The 20,702-nt window shown below is 41.5% G+C and overlaps 1 long non-coding RNA gene, 1 other non-coding gene and 1 pseudogene across 3 annotated transcripts in view; 1 reads left to right on the forward strand and 2 right to left on the reverse strand.

Annotated features, from left to right (window-relative positions):
- Nucleotides 1-20,702, reverse strand: part of LOC133775167 (uncharacterized) — a 134,217-nt gene that overhangs the window by 79,238 nt on the left and 34,277 nt on the right. The gene's annotated exons all lie outside the window — the stretch shown is intronic.
- Nucleotides 8,932-9,350, reverse strand: LOC133775165 (large ribosomal subunit protein uL14-like; annotated as a pseudogene).
- On the forward strand, nt 13,105-13,229 carry LOC133775516 (U6atac minor spliceosomal RNA). The gene has a single exon (XR_009868259.1). It is a non-coding gene; the product is annotated as a U6atac minor spliceosomal RNA (small nuclear RNA).

Below are 20,702 nucleotides of genomic sequence, written 5' to 3' on the forward strand. Positions count from 1 at the left end.
GATATATTATAAACTATGTATTTATAATCTATGTTAATATAATAAGTAAAAATATTTATAAGCTATCTTTTTTTCAACTTTTATTTAATAAATACAAATTTCCAAAGTACAACTTTTGAATTATAGCGGCTTTTCCCCCAATAACCTCCCTCCCACCCACAACCATTCCATCTTCCACTCCCTCTCCCATCCCACTCTTCATCACGATTCATTTTCAATTATCTTTATATACAGAAGATCAACTTAGTATATACTAAGTAAAGATTTCAACAGACTGCACCCACACAGACACACAAAGTATAGAGTACTCTTTGAGTAGTAGTTTTACCGTTAATTCACATGGTACAACACATTAAGGACAGAGATCCTACGTGGGGAGCAGGTGCACAGTGACTTCCATTGTTGATTTAACAATTGACACTCTTATTTATGACATCAGTAATCACCCGAGGCTCTTGTCATGAGTTGCCAAGACTATGGAAGCCTCCTGAGTTCACCAACTCTGAGCTTGTTTAGCCAAGGCCATAGTCAAAGTGGAAGTTCTCTCCTCCCTTCAGAGAAAGGTACCTCTTTCTTTGATGGCCCGTTCTTTCCACTGGGATCTCACAGAGATCTTTCATTTAGGTCATTTTTTTTTTTTTTTTGCCACAGTGTCTTGGCTTTCCATGCCTGAGAAACTCTTAATGGGCTTTTTAGCCAGATCTGAATGCTTTATTGGCTGATTCTGAGGCCAGAGTGTATAAGCTATCTTAAATTTTCTGAAAGAGAATAGATAATAGATAGATAGATGATAGGTAGATACATAGGGATATATCTGGCTCTCTAGATCCATTGGTTCCACATCCCTGGATGCTGCAGCTGTAAATTCAACCAATGTTGGGTTGAAAATATTTGAAAAATGAAAACTGTATCTGTACTGAACATGTACAGAATTTTCTTTCTTATCATTATTTCCTAAATAGAGCATAGCAACTATAGCATTGACACTGTGGTAGGTATGATATGTAATGTAGAGATGACTTGACGTATTCAAGAGGTGTGCATAGGTTATTTGCAAATACTATGTCATTTTACAGAAAAAACTTGAGCATCCCCAGATTTTGGTATCTGTGGAGGGTCTTGGGACCAATCCCCCACAAATGCCAAGGATGACTGTGTAGTAGTTCCTTAGTAGGGGGGAAATATGTCCTGATACTACAGCAGAACTCCTGCCTCTATCACCCTGGAAGACTGAATGTCGCTGTCAGTGCTGCCAGCAGAGAAGATTTTCCACAGTCTCCTTCTCTTTGTATCCCTGCACCTGATTCGGTGTTCTTGGTGAAAGCCTCTTACGGCTTTCCTAAGGTCACATGATCATTCTCTAGTTGCATGGGAAAATGAATACTGATGATTTTCTAATCTTTCCTCTTTTCACTCTTTTTTAGTAAAAGGAGAGTTCTACTCCTTTCCATACTCATCCAGTGCAGAATCTCCCAAATGTAGAAAGAAGGTTCAGATCATGGGTGGACAAAACTTCCAGTGTACCTCTTATGTTCACACCTACATCTTTTTTAAAAAGTATGTTTATCTAAACAGAACACAACAAAAACCACGTTTCCACTCCTTAGTGACATATAATCCAAAGCCTCATCAGTCAGTGCAGATAGCTTCATCTCCCTCTAGATTGCATTAAAAATTTTTTTAAAAAGGTTTATTTACTATTTACTGGAAAGGCAGAGTTACAGATAGGGGGAGGGAGAGAGAAAGGGAGGGAGTGAAGGAGAGACAGATCTTCCATCCACTGCTCACTCCCCAAATATCTGCAACAGCTGGGGCTGGGCTAGGCCAAAGCCAAGAGCCAGGAGCTTCTTCTGGGTTTCCCACACGGGTGCAAGGGCCCAAGAACTTGGGCCATCTTCCACTGATTTTCCAAACATATTAACAGGGAGCTGGATCAGAAGTGGAGCAACTGTATCTTGAACCAGCACCCATATGGGATGCCAGCATCGCAGGTGGCAGCTTTACCTGCTATGCCACAACGGCAGCCCCTTGGGTAAAATCTTGAACAGTCATCTATAATCTATTTAAATTTCACCATCAACAATATACCCTATATACAACAATGTAGAAAAAGGAAAAGAAACTTTCAACTTCATTGAAATATGCAGACATACATTCATGAAATTAAAAGGAAAAATCAGTGGAAACTGTTCATTCTACAAAAAAAAAATCAAGTTTCAAAATTCTGATCAATATAGAATCTTTGTGATCTATTTATTAAAATGTATACATACGAAATCAGGCTTCAAAACTATTCATTTCCTAGTTAACATTCAAGCAATAACTCAAATCTGGTTATAATTTTATAATTATAGCTATAGTTTTCTCTTGGTAGATATTGTTTTATTGGAATTTATGAATTCATTATTCTTGTAAATGATTTAATTGTATATCCTTACCTATGTTGTGAATATAAATTTTCAATAAGCAGGACTTCCTTTTAAATTTTAGCTATTTTCATTTTATTTGAGAGGCAAGGAGTCAGAGATACAGAAACAGAGAAAGACAGACTTCCAGTATCATGAGTGCAAAAAGAGCATAACACCTATGGTTAGATTATAAAAATAATTATTTTTAAGTATAAAAGCCTATATTTGGGGCCTGCAACACTGGCATTCCATGTAAACACTAGTTTTAGTCCCAGCTGCTCTACTTATGATCCAGCTTCCTGCTAATGCTCCTGGGAAAACAGCAAAAGAGAGCCTAAGTGCTTTGGCCCTTGCCACCCATGCGGGAGACCAGGCTCCTGGCTGCTGCTTGGCCCAGTCCTGGCCATTGTGGCCATTTGGGGAGTAAACCAGCAGATGGAACATCTCTCTCTCTCTCTCTCTCTCTCTTCCTCTCTCTATAACTCTGCCTTTCAAATAAATAGACCTTTTTAAAAAAGTCATATATATGGGCCGGCGCTGTGGCTTAACAGGCTAATCCTCCACCTTGCGGCGCCGGCACACAGGGTTCTAGTCCCGGTTGGGGCGCCGGATTCTATCCCGGTTGCCCCTCTTCCAGGCCAGCTCTCTGCTATGGCCCGGGAAGGCAGTGGAGGATGGCCCAAGTGCTTGGGCCCTGCACCCCATGGGAGACCAGGAGAAGCACCTGGCTCCTGGCTTCGGATCAGCATGATGCGCCAGCCGCGGCGGCCATTGGAGGGTGAACCAACGGCAAAAAGGAAGACCTTTCTCTCTGTCTCTCTCTCTCACTATCCGCTCTGCCTGTCAAAAAAAAAAAAAAAAGTCATATATATGACACCTAATTCTCTGTGACTACTTTGAATAAAATTGTAAACATTCCTCTCTAAGTGTGCAAAATAAAATATTTTCTTGAGTATTCTTCCCAGAAGTTAATTCAGTAGGGTTCTCTTTTTTATGTTTTATTTATTTGAAACAGAGAGAGAGAATAGGAGAGAGGAAAAGATATATTCAATAGGATGTTTCATTCGAAATGCCTGAAACAGCTGGGGCTGGGACCCAGTGAAAGTCTCCCATGTGGATGGCAGGGACTGAAGTACTTGAGCCATCACCTGCTGCTGCCCCAGGTTCACATCAGTGGAAAGCTGAAATGGAGAGCAGAGCTGAGACTCAAACCCAGGTATTCTGATATGGGATGCAGCATCCTGAGTGGCATCTTAACTGCTATGCCAAATGCTTCCCCCTACAACAGGGTTCAGACTTTCATTTAAAATACTTGAATTACGAGGGCCAGCACTGTGGCATAGCAGGTAAAGCCTGCATGCCAGCATCCCATATGGGTGTCCCACCTGCTCCGCTTCTGATTCAGCTCTCTGCTATGGCCTGGGAAAGCAGTAGAAGATGGCCCAAGTCCTTGGGCCCCTGCACCAGCATGGGAGACCCAGAAGAAGCTCCTGGCTCCTGGCGTCTAATCTGCCCAGCTCTGGCCATTGGGCCATTTGGGGAGTGAACCAATGGATGGAAGAACTATTTATCTCTCTACCTCTGCCTTTGCCTCTTTGTAAACTCTGCCTTTCAAATAAATAAATTAATCTTTAAGAAAAAATACTGGAATTACACCCACATTTCCATATCTTCCCCCAGAAAAGTATTATTGTCACAAACATTTAATTCTTACCATGAATGAAACACTGCACTTAAATTCCTAAAGGTTAAAGCTAGAATGAACTACTGAGATAGGTAATCTAGTCCAATATCCAAATGACAGCAAGGCAAAATAAGATGAGATTAACTTCCCAAGGTCACACTTCTAGCATCAGCAACTACAATTACTTATGGACTTTTATGATAGATCCCTGTTGAAATTGTCAGAGATGATATAATATTTGAAGCACGTGTGAGAACTGCTCTCAAAAGACACAAACTCTATGAAGAATCCTGTCTTTTCTTAGACCTTCTGTCTCCATCCCTAACATCTTCACCCTGTGGAGAATGCTGTGGTCCTTGGATTGAAATTTTATGCACCAATAATCACAAATAACATTAATAATGTTTTATTTTTCAGAATGCTGTCGAACATTTCATGTAGAATTATTGAGTTTTTTAGTTGAATGGTGACTTATACATCTAGTCAAGTAGCTTGCAATCATTGGCTGAACAGTGTAATTACCTGGGGAGTTTGAAAAATCATTGACTCTGATTTAATCCTGTAGATTCTGATTTAATTGGTCTCAGGTGTGGTCTAGGCAGTAGGCTTTTTCAAATATCCCTAGGTGATTCTAATGTGCTATCAAGGTTAAGTGCCTCTGAGCTAGTCTAGCTACTATCCCATTCTCCTCCACATTGGCTTTGTATATTAAGTGGAACTGCAAGAGTTTGAGACTTGGCTCAAATCACCAGCTGGTCAGTAACATTTAGTTCAGAAACATCATTTTAACCCCTTTTTCCTGACCACAGACTAGGGCCAGTAAGTGAACATGAGACTCACTAACAAGACTCCTCTAGGCTAACACAGGACATTGGTTGGCATCTATCTGTGGGACTTTTGGAACCATCACACAAGACAAAGCCCCACTATTGAATCCAGAAATCTCTGTGATGCTGGCATGAATCATTCCCACTTCATGAATGATGAAGTTGGTGTTTATGTAGATTTCTGTAAGGTCACATAGTTATATATGGAGCTTTTGAATAAAATCTCATGTAATTATCTCTAAAATATCAAATGTATTGTGTTTATTTTTAGAAGCCATATCCCTTATCTTGGCACTTAATTGATCCACCGCCTCACATGATTGAAATGAAAGATAGCATTCTTAAAATAAAAAAGAGAAACATATTTTCATGAAGGAATAAACAGTTTTACCCTTGAGGAGATATTGTGGTCCACAAGATTTTTTTTCATGCCAATAATTTATTTATAAGAGCATCCATATAAAAGGATTTTTCTTATAATAGAATCTGAGAAACAAAATCTAATGGGAAATATTGATTAGCATGAATACAATTCATGAAACCATGTGTAAAAGGATCACACATAAATAATTGCATTTATAAGTCCTATTTTGAGAATGGGAGGTAGTTATGGTTTCACTTGGAAGACTAAGCATTGACCAGTCAGTCCACTGGCATTTGGACTACTGTTGGCAGATCTCTCCCTGTCCACACCAGATCTGTAACTAGGGCCTGGCTTTGAGGGAGGAGGGGTGTCCTTATTCCAGAGGAGGAATGTCTTTGGTTGATGATTGAGGGTGAGTGTAAAAGAAGGCCACCCCCTGACTCAAGCACAGTGACTCATGCTCTGACCTCTGGGGAGATGGTTACATATTCACACTGTTGCTTCTGACATTCTTGTATCATAAATAGTGGCTGTTGAAAATGCTCTGGGGGGTAACCACCTTCTCAGTTCCCCGTATCCTTCTAGCTGCTGGCCAAACCAAGAAGCCAACAGACTCCTCTTTCTGTTCCTGCACAAGCCCCTGGCCATCTGCCCGCTGATGAATCCATCCCTATGCCTTCCATGTAAGGTAACTGTGATGTTTTAGAGACTTGGAGATCTGACAAATACCTAAAACCTCCCACACCAATCTATCTTACTGTTGTGCAAAGGTAAGAAAAAAAGGGTGTTCCTTTACTAATGTTGCTTTCAAGAATATAACAAAATGTTAATATTCAGATATGTACAGTTTCTCTATCATCTTTATCTCTCTGAGCAAAGAAGATAGAAAAGAAATACACAAAAAAAGATTAAAAGGCCAAAATAATGGGATTTCTACCCCCCACACTTCTTTGTTACTGTATATTCCCAATGTTCTACTCATATAATAATCTAGTTTATTTATATTTGCAAAAATTATATAGAAATTTTCTCGTTGTAAGTATAAACCATCCCATCTGATCTGTGGCAAACAGTCTAATAAACTAAAGTATTGATTTACCTTAATATAGGAAAGTTAGATTCTTTAAATGAAAAGTTTGGTTTGACCAAGAAAGTATATTTAAAGAAAACTGAGAAAGCTGAAAAGATGGTACTGGCTATAAAAAGGCAACAAACAGAATCCTGGTCATGACCGAAATGTGCTGTATCTTTAGTGTATCAATATCAACATCCTGGTTTATATTATATTGTAGTTTCATAAGATGTTATTTTTGGAGAAACTGAGGGTCTTTCTATTATTATTTCTTACAGCTATATGTGAATCTACAATATACCCCCCGAATTTTTTAAAAAGACATTTCTCTGCTATTTTTTATTATTTGAGAGGCAGACATAGTTCCTATCTGCTGGTTCACTCTCCAAATGTCCACAATGACTGGGACTGAGCTAGGTCAAAACCAGGAGCTGGAAACTCAATCCAAGCCTCCCACATGAGTGGCAGGGACCCAACTACTTGAGCCATCACCTGCCGCCTCCCAGGCTCTGCACTGGCAGACAGCTAGAATCAGGAGCCAGAGACAGAACACAAAGTCAAGAACTCGAATGTGGGAGGTGTATATCTTAACAGCAACACCTCCAGCCTCTGCTATTTCCTAGGTAAAATATTAGCAGAGATACTTTACCATTATTATCCATCTCAGACTTATCCTGGAGATGAATGTTTGATATTCTCTACTAATGATTTTGATAGCAAATTTTTTTTTTTGCGTTCTCTTTAATGTTTTATGCAGTCATTTCAAAAATAAATGTGAATACCTGGAAGAATATTTCATCAAATGACAACATGAGTATCTGAAAGTCAGTTCTCATAGCTCCTTAAGTAACTGCACGTCTTGTAAGCAAGGCACTGACTGCTCCTTGTTCTGGATTCTCTCTTCAGGGAGGCTTGTTTACTGAATAGCCCTGGAAGCTGGAGTTTCTCCTCTCAGAGAAAAGGGTAGACATGCTTGTTGCTCATTTAGAAATATGTCGTTTTCTCAGCTCACTACACAATCCACAGGGTATGCAGTGAAATCAGGACCTTTTTGTGTCACTCTGTAGGAATTAGGGCTCAGGGAACCGGTGGTAAAAATGCTGATTCTCAAGCTATTTCTGCTGCTATAATTAACAAATTGTCTTTTGCCTCTAACTCAGGAGTCTCATGTCTTCTTACAGCATCCATGAAATTATATCAGGCTACCTTATTACTTGAAAGCAAGGCAAAGTCTCAGACCCTTCATAGTTCTTGGTGATATTGGTGATGAGGATGGGATAATCACCACAGAATGTGACTCTTCAGTAGGAAGGAATTGTGAGTTAGCTAATCGGATTTGAGGGAAGTCCATGGGAGATAACAGGAAGCATGCTAACTGAATTTTATAGACAACAATATGATAAATGGTCTACTTTATTACCTGTCAATAAAGAGGAATTGGATATGTGGTTTTAGGCTAAATAATAGGAAATAAGTTCAAAGACAGCTGCCCAGTGCTGCCACGAACATTGCTAATTACTCTCTAGATGGAGGACTTCCCTGACTAGCTGGCAATAACCTTGGGTACACCCAACTGTAAAAGCTGATACCAAAATTTGTCCTGGGTGGGCAGAAGTTTCTTCCCCCTTTTGCAAGAAACAGTATCAATCATGAGGACACTGCCAACCAATATATGAGAGTACTTCAGGAAATTTGTGGGAAGTGGAATTAAAAACCGAGTTTATTTTGGATTAAAAATATTTTAAAATCCACTGAGAGTTTTTTTTATACTATGCATTTTCTACGAATCTTTTGAAGACTACTTGTATGTTAGTTTGTACCAGATTAACTCATCATTCATTCAATTTTCCCACAAACATTGTGAAGTCCCCACATAGAGCATTTTGGGGACCCAAAACAATGGTAATGCATTGGCTTAGCAGTGAGCCATACTGTTGAAACTGAATCAAAGCCTTTTTAGTTGCTAGAGCTACTCTCTACCTTCAGGTCTGATTCTTCCCTTTTCTTCTACCCTACCCGAACTCTGTTAAGAGGAAAAACAGAGGTGAAGCTGAGTTCTCCCTGTCCATAAGGGATCAGAAACCATACTTATCCACCCACGCATGCTGGATATTTAGTAGGAAGGGGGGACATACAACTTTTTTGGGGGGAGCAAATACTTTTAATGGGTTATTTATCTTTTTTCTTTTTTCTTTTTTTTTTTTTTTTTGACAGGCAGAGTGGATAGTGAGAGAGACAGACAGACAGATAGAGACAGAGACAGAGACAGAGAGAAAGGTCTTCCTTTGCCGTTGGTTCATCCTCCAATGGCCGCTGCGGCCGGCTCATCGCGCTGAAGCCAGGAGCCAGGTGCTTCCTCCTGGTCTCCCATGGGGTGCAGGGCCCAAGGACTTGGGCCATCCTCCACTGCCTTCTCGGGCCATAGCAGAGAGCTGGCCTGGAAAGGCAACTGGGACAGAATCCAGCGCCCCGACCGGGACTAGAACCCGGTGTGCCGGTGCCGTAAGGCGGAGGATTAGCCTGTTAAGCCACGGCACTGGCCAGGTTATTTATCTTTTTTCAAATACACTGGAGGATCATGCAATGCAGCCTGAGTTGGATGCAATTTGGGCCACAAGTCTGCACACTCCTCTGCAGCTGGTTCAGTGATGGCAGAACCTTTCAGCTCACATTGATGTTTGCTATGACCCCTGCATTATCTTCAAAATATAGAAACATGCTATCTTTTCTCCGAAAAGATTGCTGTTGAAATACCACTGCTAGATGTACCTTCTTTCTGAACTCTGGCTTGCCTTTCTTGACTGCGGCCATCAACCCTGTCACCTACACCAGTGGCAGGAAGTCTGTTCAGCCATCCCTTGGTCCCCTTCACAGACATGATATACAGATTTTTGGCTCCTATGTTTTCAGCACAGTTGATCATCACATCTACTGGAAGACCCAGGGAAATCTGGCATTTCACACCCGTGGACCTGCCACATCCTCACTTGGACATCTCGATGCCAGAAAGAGACAGCGACATACAATTTTACGGTTCTGCTGGAGATGATTGCCCAAGTCAATATCCTCGCTGATCCAATGGGAAAAGTTGGCTCTCAATTTAGCTGATGGAATTTTGGGAAAGTTTGCAGTAGGAAAGAGAATCTAATGTGGTCTTCTGCCAGGACCCTTTAATCAAATATCATGTACATTTTTTTGTGGATTTCATAGCTGAACATGAAATTGCTATTGATGTTTTATCTGCTTTTGTTATAAATATTCATAACTGTGGTGGAATGAGAAGGCCATGCCAAAATGGCCGCTGGCAAAGGAAGCTGCCTGGCAACAGGCTGTGATTGGATGTCTTCAGAAACTGCCTGGCAACAGGCTGTGATTGGTTAGGGCATAGACTGCCCCTTGACCAGATTGGCTTCCTTGGCTATTTAAGCTGCTGTACCAACTGAAATAAACGAGTCTGTGGGCTGCTCGCCTCTGGCCCGCTTTCACCTGACTCCTGGGGTCTGTGTGGTGGCTCTGTGCCTCTTGCCCCCACTGCGCTCCTCCTCTCAGAACGAATCCACAGCAACACATAACGTCCACAGGGAATTTTCCTAGTTGATAAGAGTAACATTTAGAGATGTGCTAGTGGAAGCTATACACTGCTCCTCAGTCTCCCTCCCTGTCCGCTCCTGGAAGGTCCAACAGAAACAGTATAGAATCTCAGGGGGAGAAAAGCCCTGATTAAGAATTTAAAGTCTGGGCAGGAGTTTGGCTTAGCAGTTAAGAAGATTGCATCCCATGTTAGAGCACCTGGGTTTGTTACCCAGCTCTGGCTCTCAATTCCAGACTCCCGCCTGTGCAAACCCTATGAGGCAGCAGGTGCTGACTCATAGTTGGGTACCTGCCACCTACATGGGAGACCTGGATTGAATTCCCATTGCTGGCTTTGTTTCATTCTAGCCCCCAGCCATTGTGGGCATTTCTAGTCAACCAGCAGATAAGCACTCTCTCCATCTGTCAATTTGTCTGTCTGCCTCTCTCTCTCCTCTCTCTCTCTCTCTCTCTTCATATCTGCATCTCTCTCTTTCTCTTTGCCTCACAAATAAAAAATTAATAATTTAAACAGGGATTTCATAAGATGTAATACGTCAACAATACAGTTTTATATGTCCAATGAAAAAGAATAATAGGAACTGGAGGCGGCTTACAGTTTTTTGTTTTTGTTTTTTTTAAGATTCATTTATTTACTCGAGAGGCAGAGTTACATAGAGAGAGGGAGAAAGAGAGAGAGAGGCCTTCCATCCACTGGTTCACTCACCAAATAGCCACAATGATCAGAACTGGGCCAGGCCAAAGCCAGGAGCCAGGAGCCAGGACCTTCTTCTGGGTCTCCCACATGGGTACAGAGGCCCAAGGACTTGGGTCATCCTCTGCTGCTTTCCCAGGCCATCAGCAGGAAGCTGGATTGGAAGTGGAGCAGCTGGCTCTTGGACTGGCACCTATATGGGATGTCAGCACTGCAGGCAGATGCTTAACCTACTGTCCCTCAATGTCAGTACTTATCTTGGTGGAAACACCAAATTAAATTTTTACTTATTCTCAGGCTATTGTTAGTGGCCTACATGCCACTTTGAAAACTATAAAGACAACTAATTTGGAGGCTATGAACTGTGAATATTAGAAACAAATTGTGGCTGCTGATTGAACTACCTGTATCATTTACATAGGTATCCACATTAAGGGACCTTTCCTTGTCTGAGACCAACTGGAATCAAGCTGCCCACTGAGTCTGTACCACCTAGAATGCCAACAATGATGCCTCAATCCATCATCATAGTGGACGTGGAAACACATGTCTGAGACCACCACCATAGCTTTGGCACAAAGTAAAGGACTGTTTCTGATGGAGAGGCTACCACTATATGCCAGACTTGTGACCCTGTCATAGTTGGCCCATTTGTCTTGCTGTGCTGGAGGCCACATTGCATGAAGTGTTGCTCTTGTAAACTCCTAGCAGATGGGGTAAACTGAACCTTTGACCCTTTCCAGAGGCTCTTGATGATGCTTATCATTGTTGACACTTTTTAAGGTTCCAGATTTGCTATTGAAATCTGAACAGCTGACTCTAGCCACATCAATGCAGCCTTTCAAACTTGTCTGTGAAGAGCTTTTGGCTTTCTGGATGACTTGCAGTCTGACAATGGTGCACCTTTTATCACAAAAGCTGGTCAACAAAGCACTAATAGCCAAGGCATTCAACAGTTCTTCTGTGAGTCATGCAATCCACAGGCATTTGATACTGACCATTGGAATGGCCTCTTCAAAAATGCACTCAAAAACATTTGTGACTCAACCTCCCTAACTTTGTCTAGGTTTCCATATGTGTCTAAGACAATTTGGTCACACGATATGGCTGTCCCCAGAAAGTGATGGACTTTGCTCAGATCTTTCCTAGTTATTATTTTGATAAAAATGAAGGGAAATTTTTGTTTATTTTGCAAAAATGTGTCTGTCTTTTCTCTGAGAGCAGCCCTAAGCAGTCCTGGCTTGTATACTGTCTTGGTGGAAACCTGTCTAAAATGGAAATTCTGTTTTCCCTTATTTAGTTGACATGTCCTGGATGGCCAGGATAAGGGTCATAGAGCCCATTGTTCACTGAATCTCCCTGTGCTGGCCCACCTGGGTCTAAATGGAGGAAATAATGGGTCTCAATAAGCTCTATAAAAATGCTTTTCTGTCACTTGAACCTAACATATCTAGACAGAGTCTGGGTGCAAGTAAGAGATAACTAGAAAGAAGCTGTAACTACTAGAATGGACATATGATTTTAGTGGTGGTGGGACATGCAAAAGGAATATCGCACTTCAGAAAAAGTAGGAGGAGGGAAGAACATTCATGATTTTTTTTAATCACTCTAAAATCTTTTGTTAAAGATTTATTTATTTATTTAAAAGGCAGAGTTACAGAGAGGCAGAGGCAGAGAGAGAGAAAGAGAGAGAGAGAGAAAGAGAATAGTCTTCCATCCTCTGGTTCACTCCCCAAATAGACACAATGGCCGGAGCTGGGCCCAGCCAAAGCCAGGAGGTAGGAGCCTCTTCAAGGTCTTCCACATGGGTGCAGGAGTCCAAGGACTTAGGCCATCTTCTACTGCTTTCCCAAGCCATAGCAGAGAGCCAGATCAGAAGTGGAGCAGCTGGGACTCGAACCGGCACCCATATGGGATGCTGGCACTGCAGGCTGCAGCTTTACCTGCTATGCCACAGCGCCAGCCCCACTCTAAAATCTCACCCACAAATGTCCTAGTGCATTAACAGCTTTACATTTAACCGACTTCTGAACCTTCCACCTCACCTCCAGCCAATTCTGATCAGGATTTGATCTCCATTCCACTTAACCTTATCAAGAAGTATACTGAAAGTAGATGGGATAGCCCCAGTTATTGCCATCCCATGCAACAGACTTGACAACACCTCTGGATGTCTTTCACACTTCCATTCTTATAGGCATCACTTAGCCATTCCATGGAACAAATAAATGACAACCAGCTACTGGTATGGACAAAAAGGGCAGTCAATCTCAAAAAACAAGCACTAGACATGATTGTTCTACTCCTGTTGAAAACCCTAATGCCTACAAGTCCATCAACAGAACACATTTGAGGCATTGTCAACCTGTGGTCTCCAAACTGATGTAAATTTCACTGGAGAAACACCAACAGTTCTAAACAATCATTTCTTTCTCCAGCACTTTGTGCATCTCAAAAATCATATGTGTTGTACGAAAAGAGAGAAGGTTAGCCCCTCCTTGACAAGCATGGACAAGGCCTTGGGGCTTGGCAACATGAATTCAGTTAGGGCATTTTTACCTACACTGTGGCATCTAACTATCATTTTTTTAGGAATCCCTGCAATATAATTATAGATGAGGGATGAAGAAATAAGTGCCAAGTCAGAGGACAACTCAGAATCATAAACAAGATGACATTTAAAATGCTCCATGATCTTGCATTTTGAAATCAGCTGTATTGAATAATCACTGCAGCCATTTATAGTGCTGGCCTCATTGTGAACCACCCCGGCTTCATCCTGCTGCAGTAACTGCTTATAAAATTTTCCAAAAATCTTACCTTCTTTCCCTTGCTACTATCCAGTGTATTTTGTAAAAGGGTTTTAAGAAGAAAAAAAAAAGAAAGAAACTGTAATTTTCCCCCCAGAAACCTTTTATTTAAGGAATACAAACTTCATACATTTCATAATTACAACTTTAGGAACATAGTGATTCTTCCCACCATACCCACTCTCCCACCCACTCTCCCACACTTCCTCCTCTTCCCTCTTCTATTCCCATTCTTATTTTTTACTAAGCTCTATTTCCTTCCTTCCTTTCTTTCTTTCTTTCTTTCTTTCTTTCTTTCTTTCTTTCTTTCTTTCTTTCTTTCTTTCTTTTTTTGACAGGCACAGTTAGACAGTGAGAGAGAGAGACAAAGGTCTTCCTTCCATTGGTTCACTCCCTAAGTGGCTGCTATGGCCGGCGTATCGCACTGATCTGAAGCCAGGAGCCAGGTGCTTATCCTGGTCTCCCATGCGGGTGCAGGGCCCAAGCACTTGGGCCATCCTCCACTGCACTCCCGGGCCACAGCAGAGAGCTAGACTAGAAGAGGAGCAACCAGGACAGAATCCAGCACCCCTACTGGGACTAGAACCCGGGGTGCCGGTGCCGCAGGCGGAGGATTAGCCAAGTGAGCTGCAGCCCCAGCATAAGCTCTATTTTCAACTAACTTTATAAACATGTGATTAACTCTATGCTAATAGTTCAACAAATAGTATGGGAAAAAGAAACTTCCTCAATAGTCAAAACAAGGGCTATTGAAAGTCATTGCTTCTCAAAGTGTCCATTTCACTTCCATAGATTACCTTTTAGGTGCTCTATTAGTTATCACAGGTCAGGGAGAACATATGTTATTTGTCCTTTTGGGACTGACTTATTTCACCAAGTATGATATTTTCGTTTCATCTATTTTGTTGCAAATGACAGAATTTTTTTTTATTGCTGTGTAGTATTCCATATAGCCCATAATTATCTAGTCTTCAGTTGATGGGTATTTGGATTGATTTTATATCTTAGATAATGTAAATTAAGATACAATAAACATGGGTGCATAGATAACTCTTTCATTTGCTGATTTCCTTTCCCTTGTGTAAATTCCCAGGAGTGGGATGGCTGGGTCGTATGGTAGGTCTACATTCAGATTTCTGAGGTATCTCCGTCTGTCTTACATAGTGGCTTTACCAGTTTGCATTCCCACTATCAGTGGATTAGGGTACCTTTTCCCCTACTTCCTTGCCAGCATTTGTTGTTTGTTGATTTCTGTATGAAAGGCATTCTCGTGGGGGTGAGGTGAAACCTCATTGTAGTTTTGATCTTCATTTCCCTGACTGTTAGTGATCCTGAGCATTTTTTCATGTGTCTGTCAGCCATTTGGATTTCCTCTTTTGAAAAATGCCTGGTTTAGTCCTTTGTCCATTTCTTAACTGCATTGTTTTGTTGTTGTTGAGTTTCTTGATTTCTTTATAAATTCTGGTTATTAATCCTCTGCCAGTTGCATAGTTTGCAAATAATTTCTCCCATTCTGTCAGTTGCCTCTTCACCTTGCTGAGTGTTTCTTTTGCAGTGCAGAAGCAAGAAACTAATTTTTCTGTGAACCCCATGCATTAACCTGCCTTCCTTCTGGAACCACAGTGGCATGCACACTAGGTGTGGTCATAAAAGAGTTTTGGATGTTGAAGGAAACAAAATTTCAGCCCTGGGGGCCATTCACATAACTTCAATCCACTGGCTAGGATTGTTATGGATGATAGAAATCCCCCAAGACTTCCTCCTTGTGAAACTGCTGTTAATCCTCCTCTATCTGGAGTAATGCCTGCAGCCAAGTGGAAAGGTCAAAACCAAGAGAAAGCCACCTGGAGTTCAATGTTGTCCCTTATTCTTTATAGGATGTGTTTCAACTTGAGCCTGGAACTCTTCGGAAGTGCACATGATTGAGTTCAACACTGCAAATTGGCCTCGTTTTGGTGCTTAGAGTCTTGTTAATAGTAGTTTTAATTAAAGTCTAACGGGGACAGTTTGAATGGATTTGTTTTTAACCTTTGTCAATCAGATTAATCAGTGTGGCTGATGTAGTCAGGTATTCATGAGAAATTTTACTGGGTATTAACTCCCAGATCTGGTGACTATGACCTCATTTAGAAAGAAAGGGTCTTTTCAGATTGATTAAGGATCTTAAGATGAGATCATCCTGCATTATCTGGGTAGGCTCTAAATCTAATAAATACTGTTCTTATAAGAAACACGTGGAAGTGGGATACAGGAGAAAAGAGAAAGTTGTGTGGAGAGGCAGAGATTGGAGTGATGTAGCCATAGCCAAGACATACCTATGGTGACCAGAAAACTGGAAGGGGAAAGGAAAGATTCTCCCCGGGAGCCTTTGGGGAAATATGGCCATGCCAACAGATTCCGTGCCTCCAGAACTGCATAAAAATGAGTTTATGTTGTTTTAACCCACACAGTCTGTGAGGATCTGTTATGACAGACTTGGGAAACTAATGTACAGAATGGAAGTGAGGATGCACATTGTCAGGAGCAGTTTTTTTCACCAGTCATCTCATGTTCCTGTACATCTTGCAAGCAAGGGACTGATTACCCTTCCTTTTTCTCGACAATATTTTCAAAGATGTTTGCTTAGTGAATAGCTTTGGAAGATATAAGAAGTGTTTCCCTTTAGAGCAAAGGACACTGTCCCTTAGAAAATATTTGAATTCCTGAAGCACAGAGTTCCTTTCCTGTCCCGCAATCCACTTTGTGTTTAGGTGTCATGCAGTCCTCTTCACCTCACCTCATGGGAACTGGGGTCAGGGAACCAGTGCAAAAAAACGCTGATAGTTGTAGCTACTGCTATTAGGGTGTCACAAATTAGCTTTTGTCTCTAACCACAGGAGTCTCATATCGTATACCAGCATCCACAAAACTGTGGCAGGTTAACTTTTTAGGATGAATTTAGGTTAAATCTCAGACTCTTTACAGTTGTAGACAATTTTGATTCTTAAATCTTCTGTAATTAGGCCATGAATACCACTATAGCTTCCTCCATCTCTCTTGTCAATGCCTAATTTAATCCTATCCTCTTTACAATGCTCTAAAGTTATATTGATGTTATTGGTCAAAGAAGCAGATAAATTATAGAGATTGATCTGTTACAACATTTTGCATTTTCATCTGTTAAGGAAGGGCATAAAGAAGAGGGAAATTTTTGCCTCTGAAAAGCTGCCGAGTCCAGAAGTTGAGACACTGATGAACATATGAACATGAACAAATTGTATTATCTTTCTAAAGTCATATGCAGCCAAGAATGCTTTAGTTGGAATAAATCATTCCTACTTGTCACCTCAACTTAAATGAAGAGCTGATTTGTTGACAACTTTTCTTCAGGCTAGAGACACATATTTTACTACTCCCATCTTCTGCAACCAGCCCCATATAACTGAGATAAGAGATGAGACTGGTGCACACTGAACTTTATGAAATGACTAATTGGTGCCATTTGTGGTTAAATATTGTAAATGCATCATATCAACAATGCTGTCATCGTTCAAAATAGGTAAGAGAAAGAAATCGGAATAATGTTTTAGTTAACAAGCTTAAGCCAGTCAGGGCAGGCTGCGGGCAAAGTCATGAAACTGTTTTAAGTTTGTCTCCAGCACCACCCACTCCTTTCCTTGTTTTGGAACCCTTCACCAGGATCTCTGGGCTATCTCCCAGCTGCCTCAGGCCATCCTATGCAGTGCAAAAGCTCTAGTCCTCTCTGAATCCTTCCCAGACCAGCAAAATGTATGTATTTGGGGATTTCCACATTGTTACTGTTGCAAACCAACAGCATCCCATTCATCTTTCTTTGCTTTCCAATTAATCATTCACGAGAGCCCCCAGAAGACCATGATCGACTGAAAAAGAGCCATAAATTAAATTCCGAAAAACTGGATCTTTGATGGCTTGAACTGAAAAATAAAATTTCTATGTTGTGAACACCCTTGCCTTTTGCATTAAAGAAACAGGGAGAGCTATAATGATCCAAAAAAAAACCTTAGATCCTGCCACAGTCTTCCTCCAGCTTCAGTTAGAGAAGGTAGAATAGCAAATGGGCAGATAGCCACCTTATACTGCCGAAGAATTCCCTTCTTAGCCACAAGTACTGCCAGCACTTCCTGCTCCTCTCTCAATTCATTTGTTCTCTGACATCCATTCCCTGTGGGCCACATGACTGAGTGCCTTGGAGCTTCTGGAGAGGCTCAAAGGCAGTGATGACAGAGTCAATGAAGACTTTGTTCATTAATCCCTTCTAAACTGGAGAGACAAACCAACACTGTCATTTAATGAAAGGAGTTACCACTGTATTTATCAAGACTCTCTTTGTCATAAGATAGCCCAAGTAAAAATAGTTCAATTCAAAATATATTTACTGGGGCAGACATTTGCTCTAGTGGTTAAAATGCTGTTTGAGATGCCTCTCTTCTGTATCAGAGTAACTGCGTTCAAGTCACAGTTTCACTCCTGATTCCAGCCTCCTGCTAATGTGCACCCTGGGAGGCAGCAGATGATGGCTCAAGTACTTGAGTTCCAACCAGCCACATGGGAGACTCTAGCTGAGGTCTGGGCTCCTGACTTCGGCCTGATCCAGCTCTGGCCCATGTGGAAGTTTTGGGAGTGAGCCAGTAAATGGGAGATTTCTCTCTCCCTCTCAAATAAATAAATTTTAAAAATGGATTTATTAGCTCACAAAATTCAGGGGTTGAAAACATCTCAAAAGGCTCAAGAAACCAATGATGTAAGCAGGTATCCCCCCTCTCTTTCTGTGCCTTGGCCTCTCTCTTGCCTTTGCTCTTGCCTCCAACATGTTCCTTGTCTCTGAGTGCCTTTGGGTATCTTCTTGATGATGGGGCATCAAAGGGCTCCAGGCTCCTACCATCCCAGTTCACAATTCCAGGTCAAAGTGGTTTCCTTCAAGTGCTTATGTATAAAATCTAAGACAAAGACTCCTAATTCCAGGGTGAGTGTTGTGACACAGCAGGTTAAGCTGTCACTTGTGACTCCAACATCCCATAAGGGAATGCCTATTTGAGTCCAAGTTGCTCTGTTTCCTGCTAGCATGTCTGGGAAGGCAGCAAATGATGGTCCAAGTGCCTGAGTCCCTGCCACCAATGTGGGAGACCTGGATGGAGTTCCTGGCTCCTGGTTTCAGCCTGGCCCAGCCCTGGCTGCTGCAGATTTGGAGAGTGAATCATCAGATGTAAAGTTTTCACTCTCTCTCTCTCTCTCACTCTCTCTCTCTCACACACACACACAAGACACACACACACAGCCTTTCAAATAAATAAATAAATCCTTAAAAACAAATTGACTTTTAGTTCGAGCCTAGGTTACATACCCATTTGGGGACCACTCTCTGACCTAAGAATGGGCAGGCCAGGCTCACTTTCCAACCTTGTGCTATGATAGCCTCACCTTTACTGCATGGAATGATGAAGGCTAAGCTCCCTAAAGGACATTTTGTTTTTTTGGTAGGTGCAGATGGGAGGGTGAGGGGCAGAGATCCTAACCAGATCTAGCAATAGATGCTGCTTCTAAGGCTTACGCAGACTCAGTTTGGATATGGCTGTGCAGTTAGGTGCGTTCACATCTACACAGATCATTGCTAAGGCAGTTCACTGCTTAGTCACACAGCTGGCATGGAGCTAATCAACCAATCTCTGGAATTTTGGCCACCTTCAGCTGACTGTTATCTGGGAAACATACTTCATAATCGAAGTCCACTAGTAGATAGCACTGAGTCATGTGGAACTGAGTCACGTATAAGCTTCCAAGAAGCCAAAGTCTTTTCATCATTGCTCCCTATTGATTTTTTATATAAACTATTTATTTTTAATTTTAGTTAAGGTACACAAATTTTATGCATTTCATATCTACAAATTTAGGAACATAGTTATTCTTGATCTTTACACCTTATGTCACACCTGTTGACAGTCATTAGGAAAGGGGCAGCAATTCATTCTGCCACTCCTCACTTCCCTGCCCCGAGAAGACATAACTATTTAACCAAAAGACATTTTCCCACTGTGCCCAAAAGAGCCTCAGAATCAGTCTCAACAAAGTTCCCTAGGCAGCCATTACCCACCGGTTGGAGTTTGTGTTTGAGATAAACTTGTTTTCTTAAATCTCACAGCTATAGTGTCACAACCAGTTAATTAACAATCTCTCTTTTTTTTTTTTTTTTTGTTATGCCTTGACCAGTCAGCACAGGAAGGATCTCTGTGAAATTTCTATTGGTAAAATTAAAGACAGACTTCACAAGATTGAGGAAACAGTGCAGGCTTGTCCTCTTTGAGGGCTGTAGCAAGTGATGAGCATTGTGCAAAAAGCCTCTCTTACTGGGCCGGCGCCGTGGCTCAATAGGTTAATCCTCCGCCTGCGGCGCCGGCACATCAGGTTCTAGTCCCTGTCAGGGCACCGGATTCTGTCCTGGTTGCCCCTCTTCCAGGCCAGCTCTCTGCTATGGCCCGAGAAGGCAGTGGAGGATGGCCCAAGTCCTTGGGCCCTGCAACCGCATGGGAGACCAGGAGAAGCACCTGGCTCCTGGCTTCGAATCAGCGTGGTGCGCCGGCCGCAGTGCACCAGCCACAGCGGCCATTGGAGGGTGAACCAACGGCAAAGGATGACCTTTCTCTCTGTCTCTCTCTCTCTCTCACTGTCCACTCTGCCTGTCAAAAAAAAAAAAAAGCCTCTCTTACTAAGATCCTAAGTGAAAGTTGCATACTAGAAGGATACCTAATCAAGATAATAGGTATTCAGGCATTTTTCTAACATAGAGTATACATATGTTCCTTGCAGATCTCATTATTTTTGAAGGAATAAACTGAAAGAGCAATACAGGGAATATGAAAGTTCAAAAAAATACAAAGATCCTGGGCCTGCTGGTGCAGAACAAGTATGCATACTTTAAAAGAAGATTTTCCATGTAAGAAATGGAAGTCAGCCTTGGAAAGCAACTTATTTGTTATCTCAAACAATTTCAGAAACCTATTATATTTATAGTATAATATGGACAATAACAACAAAAACTCCACAGGTGAAGATGCAGGTTGAGATAAAAATAGAATTAGAGGAGCAGGGTAGAACAAAAAATATTTAATAAAGTAACTATGAATTAACAGTGTAGAAAACTGGATTTGGAATGTAAAAGCCAAGTATAAAAATCTTCTTTTTTAAATAAATAAATAAATCTTTAAAAAAAAAAAAGGTTTATTTGAAAAGCAGAGTT

The sequence above is a fragment of the Lepus europaeus genome, chromosome 16 (genome assembly GCF_033115175.1).
Source record: "Lepus europaeus isolate LE1 chromosome 16, mLepTim1.pri, whole genome shotgun sequence".
NCBI classification, from domain to species: domain Eukaryota; kingdom Metazoa; phylum Chordata; class Mammalia; order Lagomorpha; family Leporidae; genus Lepus; species Lepus europaeus.